General features: G+C 36.4%; 1 long non-coding RNA gene across 3 annotated transcripts in view; it reads left to right on the forward strand.

Annotated features, from left to right (window-relative positions):
• Positions 1-19999, forward strand: part of LOC141375414 (uncharacterized) — a 34671-nt gene that overhangs the window by 1187 nt on the left and 13485 nt on the right. The gene's annotated exons all lie outside the window — the stretch shown is intronic.

Raw genomic sequence — 19999 nt, forward strand, 5'->3', positions numbered from 1 at the left:
ACTGAACATGCAGGATGATCTCTGAGTGGCGTTCTCCAAAATTAAATGAAAAGTAGACCTGGGCCTTTTGGTGTATGTGCGCGCTGTTGGATGTAAGGTTTGTGTATGTATAACCACCTCAGAGCATAGGGGTCGCGAGTCACTGGCATTTTATTTTGGGGGTAGAAGACTAAAAACTTTTTGGAACCCCTGATTTAGCCAACTCTCATTGAGGCCATCCAAGATTCAAGACCTGTTTTCTTGAGTATTAATTAAATTTTTAGCAGTAATGGTACTTTTGTTATTCATGCAAGTCAGCAGCTAATGGTACTTTAAGAGTCAAAGAAACATATTCATTAATTTTCCTGTGGTTTAGTCCCTTATTTATCAGGGATTGCCACAGTGGAATGAACCGCTAACTATTCCGGCATATGTTTTACATGGTAGATGCTCTTCCAGCCGCAATCCAGTACTGGGAAACACCTATACACTCTCACATTCACACACGCACTAATACACTACGGCCAATTTATTCATTCATTCATTTTCTTGTCGGCTTAGTCTCTTTATTAATCAGGGGTTGCCACAGCGGAATGAACTGCCAACTTATCCAGCATATGTTTTACACAGCAGAGACCCTTCCAGCCACAACCCAACACTGGGTAAACGCCATTTTAGTTCATCCAATTCACTTATACAGCATGTTGTCAAAGAACCATATACAGTTTTACAGAATTATTAGCCCCCCTGAATTATTAGCCCCCCTTTTATTTTTCCCCCAATTTCTGCTTAATAGAGAGAAGATTTTTTTCAACACATTTCTAAACATAATAGTTTTAATAATTCATTTCTAATGACTGATTTCTTTTATCTTTGTCATGATGACAGTAAATCATATTTGACTAGATATTTTCCAAGACACGTCTATACAGCGTAAAGTGACATTAAAAGGCTTAACTAGGTTAATTAGGTTAATTAGGCAGGTTAGGGTAATTAGGCAAGTTATTGTATAATGATGGTTTGTTCTGTAGACTATTGAAAAATATAGCTTAAAGGGGCTAATAATTGTGACTTTAAAATGGTTTAAAAAATGTTTTTTAAACTGCTTTTATTCCAGCCGAAATAAAACAAATAAGACTTTCTCCTAAAGAAAATATATTATCAGACATACTGTGAAAGTTTCCTTGCTCTGTTAAACATCATTTTGGAAAATATTTTAAAAACAAAAATAAATTCAAAGCGGGGCTAATAATTCTGACTTCAACTGTACATTAATTTTCCTTTGGTTTAGTCCCCTGTTTATCAGGGGTTTCCACTGCAGAATTAACCTTCAACTATTCCAACATATGTTTTATGCAGCAGATGCCATTTCAGCCGCATCCCAGTACTAGGAAACACCCAAACATTCTCACATTCACACACACACTCATACACTACAGCCAATTTTAGCTTATTCAATTCACCTGTACAGCATTTCTTTGGACTGTGGGGGAAACCAGAGCACCTGGAGGAAACCCACATAAACATGGGGTGAACATGCAAACTCCACAAAGAAACGCTAACTGGCCCAGCTGGGACTTAAATAAGTGACCTTTTTGCTGTAAGGCGACAGTGCTAACCACTGAGCCACCGTGCCACCCCGTATACATTCAAAACAAAATTAAATCATGGCTCCTAACAATTCATTGAGGTTTTAAGAAGTGAAATGTGTAAGAAACATAACATTATTTACTATATTAGTCAACAGCTTCAGCAAACAGTTGTTCATTATTTCAGCTGAAAAAATGATTTTGGGAATTTGTGAAAAGTCAGTCTTCCTGATTTGTGCTCACAAATGTAATCTTCTATATAGGTTGCAGCATCCAGAATAAGCAAAATGAGATCTATTTGATAAACAAAACAACAGTGTGTTTCCTTAACTCTCAAACTGCCAATATTGACTTGCATGCAGATCTGTGTTTCTGCTAAAAATCGTCTTTGACGTTCTACTGAAGAAAAATGTCACCTACAGCTCGAATGACCTGAGGGTAAGTGAATTAGCAGCGGATGTCTATTTTTGGGCGAACTTTCTGTGTGATACTCTTGTAGTGCTTTGTTATGGTCCTCGACCCTGCCATCGAAGCATGATGACAGCCATCAGAATCTTGAGCAGTTTCTGCTCTTTACCTTTCTTATTTCATCTAACACAATGAAAGATCAGCAGGCAGGCAGTGACTCATCCTCTTCAGCTCTTGTGTCATTGGACTTCATTGAGCTGTTTCCTTTCTGGCTGATAGCGATTGGCTGTTGCGTCTGTGATCTTTGTGAAAGACATTGATAGAGTATAAAAATGGATTTCTGCACTGCACTTCCAGACTAATCCGAGGTGACTGAAGTAATCGAGACTCCATTTATCAAGAAGTCCCACGCTGCCAGAGTCTGAGTCAGACATTCTTTTTGTCAACACATGTTTACATAAACCGAAGAGCAAAGGAGGCTCTCTCTGCTAATGAAAGGACGCATGATAAGGTGCTTAGCATCTTTTTCTCAAACAGTCTACTTAACACCGTCATTATACAGTTGATGTATGTCACCGCAGACACCCTTACAAACCAAATACAGACAACCAAGACATAATTATTACTCAACAAAAGCAACTTCCCAACGCTACCAAGTTTAAAAGCTTTTACAAAGGTCTGGGGTCAGAAAAGATTCTTAATAAAATGAAATACTCAAACATTCGATACTTCAAATAAAATAATAGTCTTAGAAGGATTTTATAATGTAATGAGATGTTTTAAACAAACATTTTATTGAACGTTTTGGTAAAATCATTTTCATTCATTCATTTTCTTTCGGCTTAGTCAGGGGTCACCACAGTGAAATTAACCGCCAACTTAACCAGCAAATGTTTTAGACAGCGGATGCCCTTCCAGCTGCAACCCAGGACTGGGAAACATCCATATACTCTCATACACACACATACACTACGGCCAATTTAGCATATTCATTTCACCTATAGCGCATGTCCGGAAAAAAACCCACGCCAACACGAGGAGAACATGCAAGCTCCACACAGAAGCGTCAGCTGACCCAGCCGGGACTTGAGTCAGCGACCTTCTTGCTGTGAGGTGACAGTGCTAACCAGTGGTGTGAAGTAACTAATTACAAATTCTCAATTTACTGTAATTGAGTAGTTTTTCTCAGAAAGTAGTTTTGAAAATGTGTACTTTTACTCTGCCTTGAGTACATTTTTTGTGCAGTATCGGTACTTTTACATTGCTTTTTCTTGTCTATGGGGATTATAAAATTCCGTCCTGTGATTCCTGTCCAATCAAATCGCACATAGAAAGTAAATCGCATCTTAATGAACTACCTCAAGACAAGGGCAATTTATAAATGTAGCAAACTGTTTGGAAGCATTAAAAGTGTCCAAGAAGATGTCTAAAATCTTTACACGCATTGACCCAGAGATTGTTTGGACTGCATGTCACTAATGGGGAGATGAGGGATATCTAATGTATGATGACTAAAATGGCCTTAAACAAGAATTAAATGCACTACAGAATGTTATGTTTACACACACATTCACATATTACATGTAAATGCATCAGCTTTTGACAGCACTACTCACTACTCTTGAGTACTTTTGAAAAAGCCCTACTTTTTACTCATACTTTGAGTCATATTTACAACAGATACTTTTACTCTACTTAGACTACATTTTTGGGCAAGTAATGGTACTTTTACTTGAGTTTGATTTTTCAGTACTCTTTCCACCACTGGTGTTAACCACTGAGCCACCATGTCGCCTTAAAATAATTTTTAAAAAGTAAAAAAAGCATATTGTTTCTACAAACCTATAAAACAGCTTTCAGCATTGATGACAATAAAAAAATTAAGAGTTTCTTAAGCACAAATCAGGATATTAGAATGACTTTTGAAAAATCATGTGACACTGAATGCTGTAGAGACTCTAGAAAATGCATTAATATTAACTGCGTTAATATAGTCTTTAAAAACACAAAGGCTACATCACAATATTATTTATATTGTTTTATAAACTGTGTGTTTACTCTATATCAAATAATCACTTTTTGGTTACAATAGAATACTACTAAAACAATTCTTAAAATAATAAAAAAATTTAAATATTAAAATGATAATAAACACATATAATAAAATAATAATAATAAAATAATAATGAATAATGGTTAAAATAGTAAAATGCCATGTACAAATGTGAATTTTATTATATTCTGTTCTGTTCGACTGTGATGTGTAATCCTTTCCAGGCTCAAATGCTAAGTCAGATCCCAGAAGTAAATAAAAAACTGTGCTAATGTGTAGTCACACAGTGATGTAGTACTAGCAAAAACTCATGATCCTAACCTTTATCTCCATAGTGAAATCTCAGTTGGCCAGACAGTGATTCATCTTTCCAGAATCATTAAAATATGGTGGTCTGGGACAGCATGAGTTATTTGTGAGTTTTTAAAAGCTTAGCTAAAATGTGTCCTATAAATGAATAGTGCTCATAAATGACTGTTGAGTTAGGATCTCACTTGAAACAGTGGCTTGGACCCACAAATACCATTCTATACATCACAGCCTAACAAGCAGATACATTTTTTTCCTCTGACAGCCAGACTGCAATAGCAAGAGAGACATAATGTGCGGTGTTAGTTTGAGTGGCACAGAGTAAGCAAAGCTGTGTTCAGCTGCTGAAAGTGCCTGAGAGTAGATGTGACATCTATGCTGAAGCTAGCTACTATACTATAGCTGAACCACAGCATCACTACTGCCTTAAACCTCTCATCAGGATGACCACATCCTTCACTCTGAACTCTATTCGCTGGCCCAAACCCTCTGACCTTACTACACACAGAGAGAAGAGAGAGATAGAATTAGGAAAAGAGATGGTTTCCTTCCATCTTCCTTACCACAGGGCCCTTTTTGCATACTGTATGCTTCTTTCTCGCATGTACCCAGTAATCACTGTCTGCCTCCCTGTTGCTTTGTTGCTCCTTTTTATATACTTTTTCTTTTTAGATGAAGTATGGTTTGTAGTGTATTTTGTTATGGTTGCTGGACAAGAAATAAAACTGTAACAGAAAAGTTAAAAAAGTAAAATGAAGGCTATGAGCCACACTGTAAAAACTGAGTTGAATTCATGTACTCAAGTCAGGTCAAATGCATCTTTATTTCTATAGCGATGTATACAATGCAGATTCATACTGTACATAGTTATCATACATAAGATTCATAGTTTCAACTTGAGTCTGTTCAATGAGCATTCAGTTCAACTAAAAATAAATTTCAATGATGGAGAATGTGATTCAACTTTAGGACAGCCATTGGAAGCAATTTCTTGAACAGAAATGATTATTCAAGAAGTCTAAAAAATGGTAAAACATGTAAAGTTTTTAGGGATTGTATATAAATTCCTTTCCAGCTTTTATTTTATTCACACATTTTTAAATTGCTTTTGTTTAAGTCCCTAATCAATGGTATTGCTTCCAAGGTCAAAAAGCGCTTTCAGATTCTTCTAAACTTCACAGATATTTCTAAACTTCAGATGTTATGACGGTTCTGCTGCTTGCAGTATGTCCCAGAAACCAACTGCTTATTATCACATCTTAGTTTTTAATCTTTGGAAGGCTTCCTCCATTCTCAATGGATGTATACATTTGTATAATGCACTTTGATCTTTAAAACTTTGAAAACCTTGTACTTTCACAAACAGCTACACTACGCACTGCATGAAATGTAATCTTCAAACATGCATTTTAAGATCAAGACTATAGAGCTAACTATCTGAAGAACAAAAGTAGTAAAAAAGGTCCATCTTTCATTGTATTTTCACTAAACAATAAGATAAAATACCACATATATACACAAAATATACACACATAAGATAACAAAAAACAATGAATAAACAAATAAAATATAATAAGTAAAAACATGAATTAATTAATTAATAAAAAGCAATTAAGAAATAGGGGTCTCCTTAATTTTTTTAGAAAAGGGCTCCAGACTATCTAGAAATGTTCTGGCTTTTGCTTTATTGCGAACTGAATCTTTTCCATTCTATGAGCTTTAAAAAATCAAAATTGTTGAGAAGAAGGGGAAGCCGCTGACTTTCAATTCATTAGAAGAAGTCGCCAGTAAAGTTACAAAAGCTACACTATCAGCCTGTAATGAATTTAGTTCAACATATTCTGGCAGGATTTCAAACAGCGCTGTTAAGGGGTTTGGGTCTTTTGACAATGAAAAAACAGCAGAAAAACACCAGAATGCATGTTACAGTGTTATTGGTTCGGTTGTACTGCGAAAGCAAGTTGGGTCAAGGTCAGGGAATATTATATTCAGTTTAGTTCTAGACCTGTGTATTCTATACAACCTTATATTGAGTGAGAGTATGCCTAGTTTTTATTAAAGAATAATTATATGGGAATTATTTGTAGTCTGATTGGTGTTTTTTTTTTTTTTTACATTAAATGGCTTAGAAATGGTAACAGTTGTACATAAAGTCTACCATGCCAATGCACAAATGATCCTCCCACAGAACATTCTGAAAACTCTAGCCGGCAGATTCTTGCCAATGCCAGCAATTCCCCAGAGATTTTCCAGTGTGAATCGTGTGAATTTTAGAGCACAATTAAATTGCTCATATTTCATCCCTAATGTGTGCGGCAGACTTAATGAACAGAAATCCCAATAGCAAAACTCTTTACAAGCTGTATGTTTGAAACTCAAATGGGAAAGGCTGCTGTGAAGTGGTTTTTGGATAACAATCAGACGCAAGCACACAGAAAACAGAATATGAAATCATTCGACTTCTTCACATGGAAACCGAAAGAGCATATTTAATGCTCCACCTACTCCACCTTACTTATCACTTCTTTTATTGCTTATCTGTGTGTTTAGTTCGTGCATTTCTTAATATTGTTTTTATTATTGCTTGTTTGTGTGTGTCTAAGTGTTGGTGCGTGTTTGCTTAGTACAGAAATTCTGGCACTACTAAAATCTGTAAAACCGTATACTTTTTTTTGCATGTATTCCTCATTAGAGGGTAAATCTACTTATTGCTTGGCTGTATTTCTTCTACTCAAACAAATTTAATCTTTCCAGTCCCTTTGATATCTGAATAAAATTACCATAATAAGAGCAGCAAGACTTTCCTGATGACTTGGACAGCGCTCCAGGCATCCCTCAGGAAAATGCAGTGAGACTTCTTCGGCAAGGCCAGGGATTTCTCTTTGGGACTCATTTCTGAGTCATTTTTACAGGGGCGACACACTGAATCATGTCAGCGTGTGTTGCTAACATGCATCAGGGATTACATCATAGATAATGTGCACAGTTGTATTTGCATGTGTGCTATTGTATCGGGTTTAACAGACACATTTTGTGACTGATGTTCAACCGGCTATCCAGAGAGTAATCATAAACACCCCCACACACAAGTCACTGTTGCATGTAGCACTAAAAAAAATGAGGGAAAGTCTGAATCATGATGTTGCATATAGTCAGGTACATCCGAGTGTGTGTGTGTGTGTGTGTGTGTGTGTGTAAGAGAGCCGATAGCTTTATTACTAGTCATCTCTCCATCTGTTCCTGAATGTTGCCCAGACTCGTGCTGAGTTCATCTACATTTGTTTGCGGCACACTGATGGAGAAACCAGATCAGACAAGACCAGACTTCAAATAAAACTCTCCAGACCCCACATACCATAGGAGATTATTCGTCATAATAGATTCAAGTTCAAGTTTTTCCTGACAGCCCTTCTGCAGCATTACAGATGTTATCAAACTCAAAATGGGAGGCTAATTAGAATTGTTAACCGTGGTCCGATTGGTGTGCAAGCAAAAGAGGAATAAAAGCTGAATAAATTGGAAAACAGCTTTGATTAAAAGTCAAAACGATCTCAAGGTTGAGAGTAGTTTAAGTGTCTTGCATACTTAATTTATTTGAATGAAAAGTTGTGTAATGGTATGTTGGATTTGTCATGGCAACAAATTGATTTATCTTGAGTAACACTTGTAATTATTATAATCATATCAATTATAATCAGTGTGTTTCAGTTTATTTATGAGGGTGCATGTTTACAAAGGCCATATATCTGCTTTATCATGCAAATGACTGGTGATTTAGTGGGTTTGTTATTGTGAAAGCTTGTTTCCGCTTGGAAAAATGTACAGTGGACTTTTTTTCTTGCAACTATTTGCACCTCACACTTTGAACTTTTCTTTTTAGAATTGTGTTTATACCTTGCAATTGAACATTTTTTTTCCAAACAATTTGGAATTATTGGAATTATAACAGTAATTAATTACACGTTAAAAAGTGAGTAAATCAATTGCCTTAAACGCGATTAGTTCACTTTATTTTAAAAAGTCAGTAAATCCATAGCTTTTAAAGTGATTAGTTGATTTTACTTAAAGGTGCTGTATGTAAGTTTTTGGCTCTTCTAAAGCATAAAAATACTGTAATATGTTTGCAGATATTTAAGAAACATGCTAACTGAACATTGTTAATCTGCAAAACATTGCTGAAATCAGATATTCTGCTTTGAAAATGTCTGTTACATGCCGGAAAATCAGTCTTTGTTTTGGTCATTTAACCCGCCCAATGCCAGTTTAGCCAATTATAATTCAGCTTCTGGGTTGCCTTGTTGGAAAACAGAGTATTTGATTCATTAAGTTATGAAAGCTCTATACATTCCACATGAGGATATTAATTAGCCAATAATATAAATATTACAGGACGTAAACATTAGGCGAGCAGGTTACACTGTAACCCTGTGTCATAACCAGGGCTTAATTTGTGCGGGAACACGACAGAGCCGCATCCGGCACCTCTGAAATGTGATCAGGCACCGCATTTTACTGATCCCCCTCCTAAACAGCCCTGCTCCCCCGTTGGCTTGAACTAAACTGCTGCTGCTTTTAGTAGTATGGCAATAAATGTCATGTAAAATGGCATTCAAACTCTCATTATTAGTATTTAGCACTGAAAAAGCACATGTGGTGTACCCGAGGTGATCATTGTTAGTTTTCGGTTGTTCAGCTGCAAGAAATAGAAGGCGTTTCTAAAATATATATTTCTGGAGTTGGTTAGGACAAAAACTCCTTTTCAATATGGAAAATATTTCTTCTATTGTGTGCCGTTGCTTTCAGCCAGAAAACGGTTTAAATCAGCCTTTCGGCTCGAAAGTCAGGCACTCTTTTGTTGCTGTTATCAATTTGGCAACCTGCGCTTGTGTGGACTCGTCAGAGGAGGGGTGGACTGAAAATGTTTTTTGAACCTGGAGTGCAATACCTAGTTCAACAACTGGGTGTCAAACTTATATACTGCACCTTTAAAAAACTATGTAAATCCATCACTTTTAAAGCGATTAGTTGACCTTACCTAAAATTTACCTACTCAAATTATTACAATTAAATGTTCAGAATTATTACATTTAAGTTAAATCAACTTAACACTTGCAAGTTACAATTGGTGAACTCCCTTTTTAAGTAAAGTAAGGGATTGCATTTTACAGTAGTGTGCTTCAGGTCAATTGTGACTGTACAAGTTTTCAAAGACCCTGTATCTATTTTTTATTTTCAACCATTACCATGGCAGGCCGGTAGCCAGGGGGGATTCGGGTAGTTCGATAGACCCACCCCTCACAGGTCCAGAGTTTGTCCCTATATGAGCTATTTGTCCTCTTTTGACTCCTATCCCATCATAATTTCTGAAAATAAAAGAAGTCATCTTTCACTGCTGACCTATACTGTATTGTTTAAAGTTTTAACTCTGATACAAGCTCACAATTGCAAGACAAAACTTTTTTGCAATTCCAAATTCACATCTTACAGTTGTCAGTTGTGAGAAGCCATTATTGTGAGATAAAAAGTCACTGTTACCTTTTTCATTTTCTTATTCTTTTGGCAGAATCATGCATACTCTTTGTTATTCTGTATTACTAAGGGATTTTGCTCTGACATTTTTAAAAGAAATGAAATTAAGTTCAATTTGGTCCTATTGCACTGTACTGTAGCTACCAGTAACACTAGACAGAAATTTAATTTAAGTTACCAGAATCCAGACACCACTTTCCTCACGCTGAGAAATGAAGGGAAAAAACCTATCACTGAACTAAAAGAGGACTGGAACACAATGCCTTGATTAAAAAGGGTGCCTTGCTTTATTATTTCAAGGATTATTCTCATGCTTTGGTGGACAGTGTGGTTCGTGAATCACTTAAGAAAATGACAGAGTTGAGAGTGAAGTGGACTGTTTTTGGGTCAGTGTGAAGTGCAGCTTCAGTGGGGGTTTCAGCCTCTTCATGGCATCTTCCTGCATGCAAACCAGCCCCCAGTTTTCTGCTATTATCCCCCCTCTCTCTCTCTCTCTTACTCACACACACACCACCACATCAGAAGTGTGTGGCTGTATGCATCGTTCTCCACCCTCAGAAGAGTGTATGGACTGTGGGAGCAGAGAGTAGACACACCCTTCTCTCTTTCTTGCAGACAGGCAGACACACTGACCCCATGGATTGATATAAATATCCCTCTTATTGCTGCCTGCTTCTGGGGTTGCTGCCTAAAGCGTCCCATTTTGGCTTCTGACCGAAATAACCAGTAAACCTCAGAGAATAAAAGACACAGAGAGGGAGCAAGAGAAGGAGAGGGTTTGTAAGGTGTACTTCTGACACAATGAAGCATTTGGACAGGAGAGGGAATTCACTCCAGCTGAAAGCACACACAAGACTGTAAAGAGAAGACAGTTTTTTTTCTTAAGCTTTGACTCACAGTTTTCATTTTGTTAGTCTTCACAGGGTCCCACCATGTAGAGCACACTATTTTTTAAAGATATCAATATCAGGTATTTTTTAATGCTTCTTTTAAACTTTTTTATGTCAGGGCCATACCCAAAATTGAAAGCAATTAGAAAGGGTCAGCTATTTCTCCTGCACTGTAAAAATATATCCATAAATTAACAGTTTTCCATATTTTGGGATTTTTATTTTTTAATTTCCCCCCATTTTTTTATGATTTTAAATTGCTTTATTTGACCTTGATGTTTCTTCTAACAACATTTATCCTTGAAAAGTTAAAAAAGTGATTTTTTTAGTTAACATATTTAACAGTTTAAAGTGATATATTGCCTAGGTTGGTGTTGTATATTACAGTACAAAACCTTATATTAAACTGTCAGTACATTTTCTGCTATTCTTACAGACTTTTTTCTGTCTCTGTTTTTTTTTTTTTACGTATTATTTTAAACTACAAAAATGTCAATAAAGGTAATCTTTAGGGTGTATACATATTATTCATTTGTACTTTATTTTTAATTTATATAAATATTTAAAGGAGACTTATTATGCCCCTTTTTACAAGTAAAAATGTAAAATAAGTCTCCGATGTTCTTAGAGCAGGAATCTTGAGAAAACTTCTGGAGGTCCAGTGTGCTGCAGAGTTTAGCTCCAACCCTAATTAAACACACCTTAACAAGCTAATCAAGGTCTTAGGTATACCTAAAACAACCAGGCATTTGTGTTGAAGCAAGTTGGAGCTAAACCCTGCAGGGCACCGGACCTCCAGGAACAAGATTGGTGACCCCTGCCCTAGAGCATGTATGTGAAGTTTCAGCTCAAAATACCCTGTTATGTTTTTTTTTTTTAACTCTTTGAAACCCTTTTAGGCTTTGATAATATTTGTGCCATTTTGGTGACTGTCACTTTAAATTTAAATGAGATTGTTCTCCCAGCCCTCTTTTCAAAAGAGGGAGGAGCTACAAATACCCATGTGTCAGCAGATTTAAAAATAAGACTAAAGTACTATGCTAATGAGGGGGAGATCTACACTGTAGTGGGTGGGGCTTTCCCCTCTCTAATGACACGTACAAGTTGAGTATAAAAAATAAAATGTATAAATTTTGTGGCTGGATATATTCCCACACTGTTTCCACATAACTGTGTTTAAACCCCTTATAAAAGTCATTTTTTCATAATAGGTCATCTTTAAAGGGCACCTATTTTACCTCCTTTTCAAGATTTAAGATAAGTCTTTTGTGTCTCCAGAATGTGTCTGTAAAGTTTTAGCTCAAAATACCCATCAGATCATTTAATATACCTTTTTAAATTCTGGAAATTTGAGCTGTTAGGGCATTGTAGCTGTTTTTGTTGCCTTTGCTTTTAATGCCAATGAGCTGGTTCTCCCCGTTCACCGTTCCCACGTGTGTGTGTCAGAGCCACAGAGATCTCTAAGTATTTCTCTGACACATGCAGCCTTCACGTAGATAAACAGCACAGTGACAGACAAGAATGAATCAGATCTCCCTAACTACAGTAAAAAAAATCCCAACCGTTATTTGGTATATTTGTTGTGGAGTTTATTCCAGCCTTTCTGCAGCGATGAGTCACACGCAATGTCCTTAGCTTTTGTCAAGTTTAGCTTTTCACGGTAAACGTGACAGGATACACGTTAATGTACAAAATAAACCTGATTTAAGTCCACAAACTGGAAATGAAACATCTTTTTTTATAATTGCACTATGCGGCTGTGGTAATAAATTACGTAGCGATTTTACTCTCTTTATTAGAAACATGCACTGAATTAAAATTATTTTAAGTTTGTTAAACTCATTCTCAAGGTGCATATAATCACAGAGAGCTGAACGGATCTTAAATCCCAGTTGCTTTGCGCACATCCTGTCTTGTTGTTATGTTGACATGCTAATACGCCACATTGTGGTGGGCCTCAAAATGGAAGGAATTTGGATTCTATTTTACGTCAGGAATTTAAAAAAAAGAGACATGATAATGTCTTCATATAACTTGTTGTGTTTATATCATTCCATATGACTGTGGACACACTATACCGACACACAGTTCTGTCCAAACAGCTTACAAAAATGATTGTCATCATAGGTGACCTTTAAGTTTAATATGAAAAACAGTTATATTGAAGTCATTTAATATATTTTGCCATATTTTTCACCTGAAAACCTTATACTGCATAAATAAGGACAAATGGAACATACCTGGAGTGTTTTTAACGTATTATATTTCAGTCCCCGCAGTCTGTAAAATGAGTCACCCCTGTCTCTTTGGTTCAGGTTGATGAAGTCCCACTCCCTCCATTGACAAAGTCAGATTAGAATATTCCATGTTGTTTATGTGAGAATCATTCAGATCTCAGCTAGTGTGTGTGTTTATCAAACTGCACAATAGGAAAATGTCAGGATCACACACATCCACACACTCATGAAAAGGTCACTCCCTCACAGCGCATTCGGTGACCTCTGAGTCTGATCTGCCTCTGTCCTGCTGATGATTACATTTACATCATCAAACCCAACACATACGCACAACCAATGCAACTAAACACAGAACACAGTAATTAAACTCAGCAGACACACATTGTGCAGTGATATATGTACCAAACACACAAAACCATACGTTTACCATAAATCAACATTAACTGCACATGTTAAAATATATGTGGTTATAGTTCAGCAAACATGCATAACCTCATTTTACTGAAATCAAAGCTCAACTTTGGATTTCATTTTAAAGGATTAGTTCAACCAAAACCCCTGAGACCTTCGTTCATCTTCTGAACACTTCTGAAATTAAGATATTTTAATCCGAGAGCTCTCTCATCCTTCAGACACAGCGACGGACATGAGAAGTTCCAGAAAAGGAAGCAGGAACATTGTCAAAACATTTAGTGACTTTAGTAGTTCAACATACAAAGCTACAAGAACACTTTTATGTAGCAAAAAAAGTCATGCCCGGTTGCGCATTAATTATGAGCAATAGACTGATTTCACACGGCCGCCATCTTAAAATCGAAATCGAGGCTACGGTGGGAAGAAACCCAAAACCACAGGAATGTTGTGTACCTGCCTGTATATCTTATGTGTTAGTGACTAGTGCATAGCGCAAACCGCATAGGGCCTCCTGCAAGTGGAGGTGAAGGAAAGTCATATCAAAATCTGACTCCCCGGATAAATCTGACCCCCAGAGTGACCCCTGCTCTAATAGCTAGTCTGCACAACAAGTCCAATGTGTGGGTGGGGGTTGTGGTTCTGTGACTGTTGGTGTCGGTTGCTGTATGGTTAAAATTATGACATTTAAAGTAACAAGGTAAATTTAGATTTAAATTAAAATAAAATATTAATCCAATATTTTGGGTGTTTTATTTTGTGTGCGTTTGGGCAGGTTTTGGACAGGTTTTAAGCTGAAAATGTCAGCTATATCTTGGCAACACTGCATATGATTACAGTTAAACCACTGAAGTCACGAGGAATGTTTTGTCAATAATTTTGGTTCCTTTTCTAGACTTTGAACATCTGAAACATTTCTGTATATGGAGGATCAGAGAGCTCCTGGATTTCATCTAAAATATCTTAATTTTCTGTTCAGTAGATAAACAAAGTTCTCTGAGGATCAAAACGACATGAGAGTTAGGGGTAATTAATAACATTTGAGTTTAGGGTGAACTAAATCTTTAAGGCATACCTTACCTCTCCATACACAAACACATAATTAATTAGCTGGTGTGTGGTGAGTGCACTGGCGCCGTTGTCCTGTGGCTTCAGTCGCATTATCCAAGTGGATGCTGCACACTGGTGGTGGTGTGCAGAGACCCCCTCATGACTGTGAAATGCTTTGGATGTATGGCCATACATAATAAATGTGCTGTATAAATACACACATTACACACATAAATTTGTAGGCATTGTTCAGAACATGTGATGTTTCTTCACTTGTCTGTGACTTCTGTTGCTCTTCCTCTGGCTGTCTCACTGCAGCTGTGGGTGAATCAGAGTCGATAAGTGTTCCCACACATAGCCACAGAAAGCACCGTAGGTGGTAAACAGCTCAGTGTTACTCTAATGCACACTAAATATGGCTACACTAATTCTACTGCCCTTAATTTTGCACTTACATTTACCTCAATACACAATTAACACAGTAATGCAACTTATATGCAATAGGAATTAATTAAATATGGTAATATGTGTAATTACGCACAAAACAATATCATTTGTCTTAGCATTTCATCTGTGTCTTATAAATGCTTGAGTGGGAATACAAAGGAGATACAGCCACATTAAACTAAGATGATAACTGATAAACTCAAAGTGCAAGCTAAAGGCTAAACATACAAAGGAACTAAACAAGAAACAGGTGATAATTATAAGTAGCCATGGAAACAATCAAGGGCAGAACAATAGTTCACTTAAAGGAGCGCTGGAAGCGATGCCATGTTGTTTGTGCTTTGTTTATTGATAAAAAATAAATAAATAGAAATGCTGACCGCGTGGTTTTGATTGCTTTGTGTCACTCACAGTTTTTACCTGCACAAGCATTTTCCACCGGATTTTTCCTCAAAATGCAGGAGTTGCTGCAACATTAAAGGGCACCTTTTTTATCTATTTCACAAGATGTAAGATAAGCCTTTGCTGTCTCCAGAATTTGCCTGTAAAGTTTCAGCTTAAGAGACCCATCAGATAATTTATTATAGCCTCCAGAATCTGCCCATTTTTGTGTCACAGTACATTGTAGCTGTTTTTGTAGCCTGTGGCTTTAAATGCAAATGAGCTACTTTTCCCCACCCAACGTTCCCATGTGTGTGTCTGCTTCTCATCATGTGTTTTGTCAGATAAACAGCAGTCAGTGATAGAGACAAAAATACCAAGTAAGTTTATTTTATGTATTTGTGGTGGAGTTTATTCAAGCCTTTCTGAAACAATGAGTCTTACAAGAATGCCCCACACACACACACACACACACACACACACACACACACACACACACACACAATACGGCCTTGGTGCTTATAATGGTTAAAAATTAGATATCGACTTTACTGTCTTTATTACAAACTTGCTCTGTTTTAAAAACATTTTAAACTTATAAAATGTATGGAAGATCACAGAGAGTTGTAACAAATATTTTAATCCCAGTTTATTTGCTAGCAAAATGTTATGTGGACATTTGTATTTATGTTATTGTAGAAACAAGGTGCCTGTCAATCACTTTGGTGGGCGGAAAAACCACACACCTACATCACGTTGCTGTGAGCCTCAAAAAAGGAGATATTTGGGTTCTATTTTAGCATCAGGGAATTTAAAAAAGAGACTTACTGTGTTTCTGTCACTCCAATATGACTGTGTACACACTATACATACAGACAGTTCTGTCCAAACAGTAAGAGAATAACAAAACTTTGCTTGTAGACAAGTACTAAGACAAGTAATGTAATAAAGAAATAAACTGTTTTGATTTCTGACACATATATTAACCTTAAATTCACAATTAAACAATTTATGACTTAAATCTATAGGAGTTTGCTGTGGATGTAATCTTGTGGTCAGTCACAGGATTTTCAAGTTAAAGCCTGTTTCTTAAAGTTTGCATTTTTGGGCCTCCTGAACCACAATCGTAATGTAAATTAACAGCCAAATGCACTGGAAGCTTTTAATTTTTAGCTGTAAACTTTGCTGTGTAAAAGTCCTCTAACTACAATTGAACAGAATGTCAAAATAAGAGCCGAGGACATACAGTTAAAGTCTGAATCATTAGGCCACCTGTCTATTTTTCCTTCAACTTCTGTTTAACTGAGAGATTTTTTCAACACATTTCTAAACATAATAGTTTTAATAACTCATCTCTAATAACTGATTTATTTTATCTTTGCCATGATGACCTAGAATAATATTTGAGTTGATATTTTCAAGATAGTATTCAGCTTAAAGTGCAATTTAAAGGCTTAACTAGGTTAATTAGGTCACCTGAACAAGTTAGGGTAGTTAGGCAAGTCATTGTATAACGATTATTTGTTCTGTAGACTATTGAAAAAATACAACTTAAGTCATTTAATATATAATAACATAATCTAATATTGACCATAAAATGGTGTAAAAAATAAATTACTGTTAGTATTCTATCTGAAACAAACCAAATACGTTTTTCTCCAGAAAAAATATTATAGGAAATACTTTGAAAATTCCTTGCTCTGTTGAACATCATTTGGGAAATATTTGAAAACGGGGAAAAAATTTTCAAGAAGGCTGATAAATTTGACATCAACTGTAACTGTAACACTCAGTTGAATGAGTTTCATTAAAATATTCCCTGCTTTGCTTCCAAGCTGCAAACAAACCTTTAAAACCCAGATAGCTCTTTGCTAGGCGAAGAGGACACAGCAAATGTTTACTGTCAAAATATTTTATGCATAAAGGTTTTGATTTATAAAGTTGCACTGTGAAAAAGAGAGATGTCAGCAGGATATTAGTGAATCGGGAGGCAAACAGAAGAGAGAGAAGTAACTGATGTTAGCAGTTTTCTATGGCATCTCTGTATGACTGTGATTATGTGCAAATATCTCCAGGCTCCTGACAGAAATCGCAGGTCACTGTGCATTACCCAGTGGGAATACATGTTTAGATGTGCTGAAATTAAACCGAGTCTAGGTCGTGGCATAATGTTGTTTAAACGCTGCAATATTCTGAGTATCTGGCTTAGGGCATGTACAAAACTGTCATTTCCATTACTCTTTTTCTCTCTCTCTCTGTACTTTTCCGTACAACCTCATTTTCTCACTCATCTTGTTAGAACACTCCTGCGTCTGTGTACAAATACACAAATGTCCATCCCTTTATGAAACTACATTTGTTGCGATTTCATATTGTTCTCTGTGATAATCTTGTTCAATTTATCTGATATAAGAACCTTCCAGAACCATGTTTTTTACCCCAAAAAAATCCTCCTTGGTGATGACTAACACACTGACTCACTGTTGTGCACACATTACAAGCCGGCTAAAAGATGCATAAATCAGAGGCAGCAGAACATACGAGCATGTTCTTTCCCTTCACAGATTGATAGTCTATTTTTAAACCAGTGATGGCCATGTTTAGCTTTGCCTTTTGAGGATAGCAGTATATAGTTGATTACAATAATTAGTTGTGGCCAAATGATCTAACACAGTGCAAAAGATGTTTATCAGTCAAAAAAACATCCTTTAAACCAAATACTGAAATGCATTAAAATGGAATGTATAGGTAAATGCACAAGCCTGTTTAATATATTTAACACAAATAAACTATAAAGCATTCACAGATTTTTTTAGGATGACATTTAAGTCATTTCAGCACATCTTATTCTGCTTATTCTCACTACTGTAATACAGTCATTTTTACATATATACAGCACCGTTCGTACCATCGAGGTTGATAGGATTATTATTATTATTATTATTTATTTTTTATTTTTTCGCATTTTGCAGTAATTGAAAAATACAAAGACAGTATATTGTAAAATTCTACATGTAATTTATTATAACAGTATTATACAGTGTTTTAAAAAGCCAAAAGAACAGCCATCTGATTTTTACCACATTTTCAGATTTTACCACATTCTCACCCTGTTATTTACTTGTTTATTTTATTTTTTGGCTTCTGTTTTTGTCATGCACTTTCTGGAAACACTCTTCACTGGACTCTAACCCTGTTGTCTCGCTCTGCGTCTCAAGTCCGCCAACATACCTGTTGAGCCACCGGACAAACTAGTTACAGTGGGAAAGCCGTCCATACGGAGGTACTGTAAGCGGTCAGCTGGTAAGCAAGAAAAGGAGCGGCATCATATCTTCCTGTAGCATTCATTTTAAAGATGAAATGCAGCCATATGTGGCTCTGGCTACATAATTCGTGATCTCCAGAAATGTATATAGGGCTACGTTTTCAGAATGAGCCTGTGTTGGCTGCTGTTCTACCATTCACATACTTTTTTAGAAATCAATGCAGATTTTGACAACAGGGGCAGATCTAATATTTTTGTGGAAACCACATTAACATAAAAGTTAATAGATCATAATTTATTTGAAATTTTAGTATGTGTGTTTGTATGTTTATAAAATATAACACAAACTAAAACTTCTTTAAAACACAAGCTTATATTAATTGTAAATCCGGAGAGTGGATTTTAACCTTGTGGTCTTTTAATAAAGAAAGAGCATGTTCAGGTCATCCAGGTCAGCATAAGAACAGTTTTCAGCATCCCTCCTCCACCCCATTGCCTCATTATTTTGGCTGATGCATATCCAAGTGCAAGGGGGGATGCTCTGGATTCAGTTCAAATTCCAAGCTCAGAGCACTTTCCTTGCAGCACTCCAAATACACATATATCCCCATCCAAACTGAATATATTTAAGTGCAAACTCATGGAATGTATACATGAATTCTTTTTCTGTGTGTTATGAGAACGAGATGTTCTGAAATAAAATCACTGTGAATCATTGCTTTTTAATGAAACGTTGCAGGACTTAAAGTCAAGCACATCTTTTTTTTAAATTTATGTGCATACAGTTAAAGTCAGAATTATTAGAATTAGAATTTTTTATTTTTTAAATATTTCCCAAATGATGTTTAACAGAGCAGGGAAATTTGCACAGTATGTCTTGATTATATTTTTTCTTCTGGAGAAAGCTTTATTTGTTTTATTTTGGCTAGAATAAAAGCAGTTAAAAAAAAACATTTTAAGGTCGAAATTATTAGCCTCTTTAAGATATATTTTTTCAATATTCTACAGAACAAACCACTGTTATACAATAACTTGCCTAATTACCCTAACCTGCCTAGTTAACTTAGTTAACTTAGTTAAGGCTTTAAATGTCACTTTAAGCTGTACAGAAGTGTCTAAAAAATATCTAGTAGAATATTACTTAAGCAGGTCGCACACCAGAAGCGCCGCTCGGCGCCACAACACGGCACGCACATGACAGTTTAAAGTATCACACACCAGACGCGCACATTCGAATGATATTTAACATGAAACTAATCAAATGGTGCTCTGTGGCGCGGCTAAAAAATGAACTGCGTCCTGAGCCGTGGCCGGGCGCCGCCGACAGCCGCTGACTTGTGGCGCCGGTGTGTGTGTCCTGATAGAAACCTATGTTTAGAATTCTAAATGCCTGGCGCTGCACGGCGCTGCACGGCGCTGCGGGGCGCGCCGCCAAGCGCTGCATTTGGTGT

Source organism: Danio rerio, chromosome 7, assembly GCF_049306965.1.
Source record: "Danio rerio strain Tuebingen ecotype United States chromosome 7, GRCz12tu, whole genome shotgun sequence".
Classification (NCBI taxonomy): domain Eukaryota; kingdom Metazoa; phylum Chordata; class Actinopteri; order Cypriniformes; family Danionidae; genus Danio; species Danio rerio.